Source organism: Nelumbo lutea, chromosome 6 (assembly GCF_056320005.1).
Source record: "Nelumbo lutea isolate HS-2025 chromosome 6, American lotus-T2T, whole genome shotgun sequence".
Classification (NCBI taxonomy): domain Eukaryota; kingdom Viridiplantae; phylum Streptophyta; class Magnoliopsida; order Proteales; family Nelumbonaceae; genus Nelumbo; species Nelumbo lutea.
In genome coordinates, this window is record NC_142689.1 from 46,528,076 (window position 1) to 46,538,087 (window position 10,012).

General features: G+C 39.2%; 1 non-coding gene across 1 annotated transcript; it reads left to right on the top strand.

The window, feature by feature from the left end:
* The first annotated feature begins 6,045 nt into the window (after nucleotides 1-6,045).
* Nucleotides 6,046-6,152, top strand: LOC148848817 (small nucleolar RNA R71). Its single transcript, XR_016101527.1, has one exon. It is a non-coding gene; the product is annotated as a small nucleolar RNA R71 (small nucleolar RNA).
* Nucleotides 6,153-10,012: the final 3,860 nt, after the last annotated feature.

Genomic DNA, 10,012 nt, shown 5'->3' on the forward strand with positions numbered 1-10,012 from the left:
CCTTCTTTTTGATGATTTGGCTCCCCCTGAAATCTTTCTTGCAATCAAGCTAAAATACGGCAAAAATTTAATTAAACCATTATAAAATTTCATGCAAAAACCTCATAAAATATAGATAAATTGTAAGTTCATCAAATACCCCCACACTTAAGCTTTTGCTTGTCCTCAAGCAAAGACATCAGCCATAAACTTAACATTCCCCCCTTCTGTTCTCACCATTTACCTGGTGAACTTTTTAAGATAGAAATGCATTGAGTAGTCGGGGAACTTTTGTAAGTGCTTAACTCTTATTCTTGTAAATTACCATTTAAGATATGTATCAGATCCGAGGAAAGGAGAATATGAATTTCATCATAGTCTAGCCTTCACTCCTAATTCATATATAAATCAGCTCTTTAATTGTCAAGGTTAATAATCAAATTTCATTGAGTTTCACATCTGTAACTAAATCTCAATGAGAGTTCAACTTTAGAGTGCCCCTTTGAACCTCGATTGTCACCACAATTACTTATTTCTAAGGGTGAGTGCATTTTATGCTCCATCTCACCTTTTTTTTTTCTTTTTTTTTTTTTTTCTTTTCGGTGTGAGTGCATTTTATGCTCCATCTCACACTTTTCTCTCTTTTTTTTTTTTTTTTTTTTTTTTTTTTTTTTTTTTCTTTTTTTTTTTGGTGTGAGTGCATCTTATGCTCCATCTCACACTGGTCACTTGCTTGAGGTAGGTAAATAGGACTCATGTTCTAAGCTGCTAGTTTTACTATTCAGCTCAGAATAGCGGAGTCAATTTGGGCTTTTGTCCTTCTTTGCAATTATTGAACCTCAAGAATTAGCACTTCAGATGTGCACTAGCTCTCTTGACCATTAACAATGAAATCAAGGGCTTCCATACACATGAAGGAAGTTAGGGCTAGTCATGCTGAAAGGCATATTCAGCTCCCCTTTTCTCCTGCATAAATCAAATTGGGTCATTTACAAGAATAAAAACTTAACAAGTACATCAGTCTCCCTCAACTCATTGAATTCCTTCTTAAAAAAAATCATCAAATAAATAGTAATGAACTTGAGGGGTTCCAGTCTTTTTTTTTTTTTTTTTTTTTTTTTTTTTTTTTTGTGATGTCATTGCTTGCATATGTGTGTTGGGGTGCATGAGGTGCATGGTTTCAACCCCCATACCCTAGCCTCGGGCTCACTCCCCCACACTTGAGATGAACATTGTCCTCAATGTTCGTAGTGTTAGGGAGTCACACTTGCTAGAGCAAACTGAAGAAAAGAAAATGATGAACTGAGTCCTTAAAGAATTGGAATTTTGAGAAAAAGATCTTTATTTTACTAACTAATATTCTAAAAAGATAAATGACAAAAAGATTCCTTAACTTGTTCATGAGCAAGCATAAGAGATTATTGGTTATCTAGATAAACAGTGGATGGAGGGGGTACAGTACTGCCCATTAAATATGGTTTCAGGCGCTGACCATTTACTTTAAACGTGCCCTGAACTGGGTGGGTGAGTTCTATAGCCCCATGGGGAAAAACCTATGAAATGGTAAAGGGTCCAGACCACCTGGATCTCAGCTTACCTGGAAACAAGCGGAGACGGGAATTATATAACAATACCTGTTGGCCCACATAAAAGTCCCGTCTCAGCAAGTTCTTATCATGCCAGTTTTTTATTCTTTCTTTATAAACTTTGGCATTCTCATAGGTGGTAAGTCTGAATTCATCCAATTCATTCAATTGCAACCGCCTTTTAGCCCCTGTGGCCTGAATGTCAAAATTTAAGAATTTAAGAGCCCAATAGGCCTTGTGTTCCAATTCAACTGGTAAATGGCATGCTTTACCAAAGACCAATCTGTAGGGGGACATGCCAATAGGTGTCTTAAATGCAGTTCTGTATGCCCATAATGCATCATCTAATTTGATGGACCAATCTTTTCTGGTGGATGCTACAGTCTTTTCCAGAATTCTTTTGAGTTCCCTGTTAGCCAACTCCACTTGGCCACTGGTTTGAGGGTGATAAGGGGTAGCTAATTTATGTGTAATTCCATATTTCTGCATTAACCTCTCAAATTGGCTATTGCAGAAGTGAGTTCCCCTATCACTAATTATAGCTCGCGGAGTGCCAAATCGGGAGAATAGCTTCTTTAGGAAGTGTACTACCCTTCTTGAGTCATTTGTGGGTAAAGCCATGGCTTCTACCCATTTGGATACATAGTCAACTGCAACGAGGATGTACTTATTCCCAAAAGAATTTGGGAAAGGTCCCATGAAATCTATACCCCAAACATCAAAGATTTCACAGATTAAAATATTGGAAAGGGGCATTTCATTCCGTCGGGAAATGTTTCCCGATCTTTGGCATTTGTCACATGTGGACACATACCGATGGGCATCTTTGAAGAGTGTGGGCCAATAAAAACCTGATTGCAAAACCTTGGCTGCCGTGCGACTAGCTCCAAAATGACCTCCTGCTTCTTTATCATGGCAAAATTGGAGTACCGACTCCATCTCCTCCTCGGGGACACATCTCCTTATGATCTGATCTGCACACAATTTATACAAAAAGGGTTCCTCCCACAGATAGTATTTTACATCAGAAAAGAATTTCTTTTTCTATTGATATGAAAGGTTAGGAGGAAGGACTTGTGCAGCTAGATAATTAGCAAAATCAGCATACCAAGGATATGAGTATTTCTGTATTGAGTACAACTGCTCATCCGGAAATTCTTCTCGAATGTTGCTGGTTATCTCCTCTTTTGAGCTTACCGTGTCCAACCGGGAGAGATGGTCAGCAGCCAGGTTTGCAGCACCCTTCAGGTCTCTAATCTCAATGTCAAACTCTTGCAATAAAAGGATCCACCTGATCAGTCTTGGTTTTGAGTTTTGCTTGGTAAGCAAGTGCCTTAATGCCGAGTGATCTGTGTGGACAACAACCTTGGATAATATCAGATATGAACGAAACTTATCAAGTGCAAATATTACTGCTAACAGCTCCTTTTCTGTGGTGGTGTAATTGAGTTGGGGTCCAGTCAAGGTTCTGCTAGCATAGTAAATTGGCTGAAAATGTTTGTTCATTCTTTGTCCTAAAACAGCTCCTATAGCAAAATCACTCGCATCACACATCAATTCAAATGGGAGGGTCCAATCTGGTGCTATCATGATAGGTGCATGGATCAATTTGTCTATCAAGATGTTGAAAGCATGAAGACATTCAGTTGAAAATTCAAAAGGCACTTCTTTCTGAAGCAAGGTAGATAATGGCTTGGAAATTTTTGAGAAATCTTTAATAAACCTTCTATAGAATCCGACATGTCCTAAGAAACTTCTCAAAGAACGAATAGATGTTGGGGTTGGTAATTTTTCAATTGCCTCCACCTTGGCCTTGTCGACTTCTATACCTCTTTGAGAGATCTTGTGTCCAAGCACTATGCCTTCTTGCACCATAAAATGACATTTCTCCCAATTCAACACAAGATGTGTTTCTTTACATCTAGTAAGCACCTGTTCCAGATTATTCAAACATGCATCAAATGAAGAGCCAAAAACTGAAAAATCATCCATGAAGATCTCAATAAGTTTTTCAACCATATCAGAAAATATAGACATCATACATCGCTGAAAGGTTGCTGGGGCATTGCATAACCCAAAGGGCATCCTTCGGTATGCAAAGGTTCCATATGGGCAAGTAAAAGTGGTCTTTTCTTGATCTTCTGGTGCAATTGGTATCTGGTTATACCCTGAATATCCATCCAAGAAACAATAATACTCATGCCCGGCTAGCCTCTCCAACATTTGATCCATAAATGGGAGAGGGAAATGGTCCTTCCGGGTGGCTTCATTTAATTTTCTATAGTCAATACACACACGCCATCCGGTAATGGTTCTAGTAGGGATGAGTTCATTTTTCTCATTTGGAACAACAGTCGTACCCCCTTTTTTGGGCACAACTTGCACAGGGCTTACCCAAGAACTATCAGAAATAGGATAAATGATCCCAGCATCTAACAACTTAATTATTTCAGCCTTTACCACTTCTTTCATGTTGGGATTCAGGCGCCTTTGGGGCTGAACGGAAGGCTTGCTGTCCTCTTCCATCAAAATTCTATGAGTGCAGATTGATGGATTAATGCCTTTGATATCTTCTACCTTCCAAGCTATAGCATTTTTGTGTTCCCGCAGCACTCTTAATAATTTTTCTCTTTGTAAGGGATTCAGTGCTGCGGAAATTATCACGGGGAGATCTGATGGTTCCTCAAGGAAAGCATACTCTAAATGGGATGGTAATTGCTTCAGTTCAAGGGTGGGGGGTTCTTGGGGTGATGGCTTACCTGATGGTCCGGGCAATTTGCCTAAGTTCTCTAATTTAAGAAACCCCTTTCCCTTGAATTGAGGCTTATCATTCAGGTATGCTATCATGAGGTTTATTTTTTTATTTTCTGTTTCTTCAAGTTCTCCCTGCTGGAGGCAGAGTTCAAGAGGATCAGTTATTCTACTTACCTGGAAGCATTCATCAATTGTCAATTCAATGGCATCAATCATAAAACAAGAATCATCACTAGAGGGTGCATGTTTCATAGCATCAGACATTTTAAAAATTATCTCCTCATCTTGTATCCTAAGGCTGAGTTGTCCTTGTTGGACATCAATCATTGCTTTCCCGGTAGCCAGGAAAGGTCTCCCTAGGATAAGCGGGACCTCCACATCTTCTTGCATGTCTAACACAATGAAATCAACTGGAAAAATGAATTTGTCAACTTTAACTAACACATCTTCTATGATCCCCCTAGGATGTCTAATGGATTCAGCCAATTGTAATGCCACTCTAGTGGGTTGGGGTTCATTCAACCCCAATTTCTTGAAGATAGAATATGGCATTAAATTGATGCTAGCTCCCAGGTCACATAAAGCTTTTTCAATTTTTAAACTGCCAATGGTACAAGGAATAGTGAAACTCCCTGGATCTTTGAGTTTCTGAGGCAGCTTGTTCAGAAGGATAGCAGAACATTCCTCATTTAATGCAACTGTAGCCACATCTCCCAGTTTCCTTTTGTTTGCCAATAATTCCTTCAAAAACCTTGCATAGTGTGGCATCTGGGCTAAAGCATCAGCAAAAGGAATATTAATATGTAAACTTTTAAATATTTCAAGAAACTTACCAAATTCCTTCTCCAATTTTTGTTGCTTCAGCCTGTTAGGGAATGGAACTTGTGGTTGTTGGTGCATCCCTTGTTGTGCTTCTGGTTGTTCCGTCTTCTGTTGTCTGGTTCCAAGGCTTGTTTCTGCCTTGGGTTCAGCCCAATTCTTCTTTTCTACCTCAGGCAACTCTTTTCCACTTCTTAAGGTAATAGCTTGCACCTGCTCTCGTGGATTCACTTCAGTGTTGCTTGGAAGAGTTCCCGGCAGTCTGGAAGAGATTAATTGTGCCAATTGCCCCACTTGGTTTTCCAGGTTTTTGATTGAGGCTTCCTGGTTCTGGAACCTAGTTTCTGCACCTGCTATAAATTTTGTCATCAGTTCCTCCAAATTGGATTTCGGTTCAGGCTGATGATAAGTCTGGTGGAACGGCTTGGAAATATGCTGATTTGGCCAGGACTGGTTTGAATGTCCCCTCCATCCTGGATGAAAAGTATGGTGACTCTGGTAACCCTGCTGTCTTGACGAATTGCTGACATAGTCAACTTGTTCAGTAGATGGTCTGAACTGATTGCCAACTTGGCAGTCTGTACTGATGTGGCCTCCCCCACACAATTCACAATTAAGAGGCTGCACATGCATGGCAGCTATCTGCATTTCATCTATTTTTTTACTGAGTGCTCCTATTTGTGCAGCTAGTGCTGTATAAGTGTCAACATTATGCAAGCCTTGCTGCTTCCTAGTTTGAGTCCTTTCCGAATGCCATTGATAATTGTTGGCTGCCATTTCCTCAATAAGTGCATGGGCAACCTCAGGAGTTTTATTATTTATGGATCCTCCGGATGCAGCATCTAATATGGTCTTATTTGAGTCAGTAAGACCATTATAGAAAGTCTGCACTTGCAGCCAAATGGGGAGGCCATGGTGAGGAACTCTCCTTAACAGCTCCTTGTATCGTTCCCATGACTCATATAAAGATTCCCCCTCTTGCTGGAAAAAAGTAGTGATGTCATTCCTCATTTTAGCAGTTTTAGAAGGGGGAAAATATTTAGAGAGAAAACGGCTGGCCATTTCGTCCCATGTGGCTATAGATCCTGCCGGTAATGAGTTCAACCAAGCTTTGGCTTTATCCTTCAAAGAAAATGGGAATAACCTCAGCCGGATGGCATCATCACTTACCCCATTGTGTTTGAAGGTGTCACAGATTTCCAAGAAGTTAGCAATATGGGCATTCGGATCCTCATGGGCCATACCACAAAACTGAACCGTATTTTGTATCATTTGGATTATGGCCGATTTAATTTCGAAGTTATTGGCAGCAATAGTTGGCCTGATAATGCTGGAGACAGTCCCGGTGAGGGTAGGCTTGGCATAATCCATCATAGTTCTTTGTTCAGCCATTTCTTGTGCTTCTTGTCTGACTTGCTTAGCAACTCTCAAACGGACACGGAGAGTCCGTTCAATCTCTGGGTCGTAAAGGATCTCTTCCAGTTCAGGTCTGCTTGTCATAAACTGTTAAAGTCAAAGCAATAAAAATGCCAATATTCACAAAAGAAAATAAATAACTAATCCTATCACACTGAAAATGTAAAGTGAAGTATTGGAATACAAAACCTACATCCTATCATGAATAAATGAAGCCGATTATACTAAAAGCAGATTTAAACCAATCATCTTATTCAAGGTTCCTTTATCTACATCAATCGATTGCAACATCTGAATTCAGACCCAATTTAGATCTGAGTTCAGATCTACAAGTCTTTGGTATTGTTAGTCTAGAGAAATTAATAAATAATAATTCAGATCTGAGCTGGATATCTCATACACACTCATTGGTATACACTACAATATACATCCATTAAGGTTGGAATCAATTCTGTGATGCTTTAGGGCTGAAATCAGATCTGATCTAAAAAAAAAAATTTAAAAGGATCTGAAATAAACTAAAACCAGTCCTGAGTTAGGCTTGGGTTAAAAACTCTACAATTGAAGCTCAAACCTGTATAGCTGATGCATATCAAACACTTGCTAAGACCTGAAAATTGGGTCTGCAATGTTTGGTATTGCAAGCTATTCGGCCCATACAACTTTTGTAGAAATCTGAAATCAGGTCTGCTAACTGTTGCACTATAGCAGCCCTGCTACAGATCTGAATGCTAAAAGAAATACTTGGAAAGTGCTAATTTTTCTTAAATATCTGAGGCATAACAATTATTCAATCCAAACATACACCTCCTTAGCTAATGTAGCTCGGTTACAAGTGGGTAAAGCCAAGAATTCAGTCCACCCAGAATTCATAGTATGCTCTGTATCAGTTCAGTCCTCACATCATATCAACTGAATTTCAGATTTGAATTTCTCTCATTCCTTGCTATCCATTCACCCTTGAGGCAGGTTGGATGTATCCTAGGGTGGATTGGGGTAGTGATGGCACCCAATTCACCTCAAACTTGCATCGGTTCAGATCTGAGTTCAGAGGAATTCAGATCTGAACTGAGCAGATCTGTAACAGCAGAATTCAGATCTGAACTCAAGTCTGAGTTTGGATCTGAATTCTCAATTGCCTTACCTTCAGTTATTGCTACCAAATTGTTTTTGGGGAATAGCAGAAGTGCCCTAGGGTGAATTGGGGTGGTGATGACACCCAATTCCCCTCAAAATTTCATCAGTTCAGGTCTGAGTTCAGAGGAACTCAGATCTGAACTGTTGTAGATCTGCTGTAGCAGAATTCAGATCTGAACACAGATCTGAGTTCTGATCCGAATTCTCAATTGCTCCTCTTATTGTTCAAAAGATCTCCCCTTTGTTTTTTTTAATTTGTTTTTTTCTTTTTGTAATGAAAGAAAGAAAAAAAAAATAAAGTCTGAAACACAAGCAACTCTTTTCGGCTGAGTGCTGCAGATCTGAAATCTGCTGATCTGAGTGCCGAATGCAACTCAGATCTGCAACACTCATGTTTTTTGTGAAATTTTTTTTCTTTTTTTATTTTTTATTTTTGAAGGGAACAACATCAAGATTGAATAGAAATCAAATATGCCTTTATTAAAATGAAACTGAAACCAGAAAAAGAGAGTAATCTACTTAAGAAAGAAGAAACATAACTACATGAGTACAGCAGTTGCAGTCCAAGCTGAAATGAAAAAGTTAGCAAATTAACCCAACTATGAATGCAATGCTGAATGAGATCAGATTAAGAATGCTCAATGTTTCCTAATATTGCTTCTCTAAATCCCCGGCAACGGCGCCAAAAACTTGATGTGTGGCTCATTGTGACACTAGCAAGTGCACTAGCCGTTCAAGTAATAAAGTAGTGAGTGAAGTATCGTTCCCACGAGGATTTAGGAAACAATTACCAATACTAAATTGAACATTTCTTATCTGATCAACAAATAAATCAAAACTCTAATGAAAGCTAAGAAATCCTAAATTAAAATCTATCTAAATCATTGGTCCAATTGCCTTCAATTCAGGTTAGAAGAGTAAGCAGTAAATGTCAATCTCAGAATTCAGCAATCTATCAATTTGGATCATTCGAATGAATCATGATTGAGCCTTGGTTTGATGAAACCCCAAGGTCATGAACAGCCTCTCTCAAGCGCATGTTCATCCTATGCATGAGTGACGGTTCTTCTATCTCTAGCAAGAATCTAATCCCCATGCATGCATTTCTTCAAACACTTCTAAGGCATCAATTCAAATCTGAATTGATCACCAACTGAATTGTGCAAGTTATCTCTAACCTTGCACTCAATTCAGTTCTTGAATAGTAGATCTGAATTCCTAGAGTCTCTCTCAAGCACTCTAGGAATTCCAAGCTGTAGATTAATTCGCCCAATCTGAAATTTGCAGATCTGAATTCTCTTTCAAGCAATTCAGATCTTGCAATCTCAGATCTGAGAATTCAGATCTGAGTTTTGAAGGTTAGTTGGCCGAATTGATCTGCAATCACACCCTTATTCAAGAAACTTCAAGTACAATGCATGATCATTTGAATGAATCAAAAAGAATTAGATTGCTGAACTGAAATTTTACAAGCTGAAATACATCAAGGAAGAATGGAAACAAGGAGAAAGAAGAAAGAACATATAACTAAGAAACTGAATTCAAATCAAAAGAGAATGAAACTACAAATGATTTATTACAAAAAATCTTTGAATCACAATCCCTCAATTCGAACTCACCTTCTTCTTCTAGCTTGCTTGTCTTGAACTTCCTTCAGCCCTTCTTCTTCTTCTTCCTTGCGCCTAGCCTTCTTCTCTTCTCTTCTCTCAAGGTGGCTGAACCTCTAAGAGTGGGAGAGCCTTTCTCTCAAGCAATTGAACAACTTTCTCCCCTCCTAGAGGCCTCCTTATATAGTTTTTCAAGGGGGCTCTTGCCCCTTCTTGAAGCCTCTAGAATGGGGTGTATTACACCCCTCATGAACCTTCTAGAGTGCTCCCTCCTTCTCTTCAAGAAACTCCTAGAAGTTGCCGCCCCTAGCTCCCTTTGGGCTGCTATTTGGGCTACAACTTAGCTTGCTTTTGAGCTCATGTGGGCTACACTCTAGGCTGTTATTTGGGCTAAAAATGGGCCTTCCTTGCTGGGCCGAATTCTCCTCATAGCTAGGCTTCTTCCCTTGGATTTTCCAAAGAGTTTCACTTGCTCTTCTTGGGCTGAATGTAATTCTCTTGCTCTCATGGCTGGGCCGGGCTGAACTTGATAAATTTTTGGGTTTTCTTTTCTTGCTTTTGCCTTCTTTTTGATGATTTGGCTCCCCCTGAAATCTTTCTTGCAATCAAGCTAAAATACGGCAAAAATTTAATTAAACCATTATAAAATTTCATGCAAAAACCTCATAAAATATAGATAAATTGTAAGTTCATCAGTATACAGATGCCGATTTC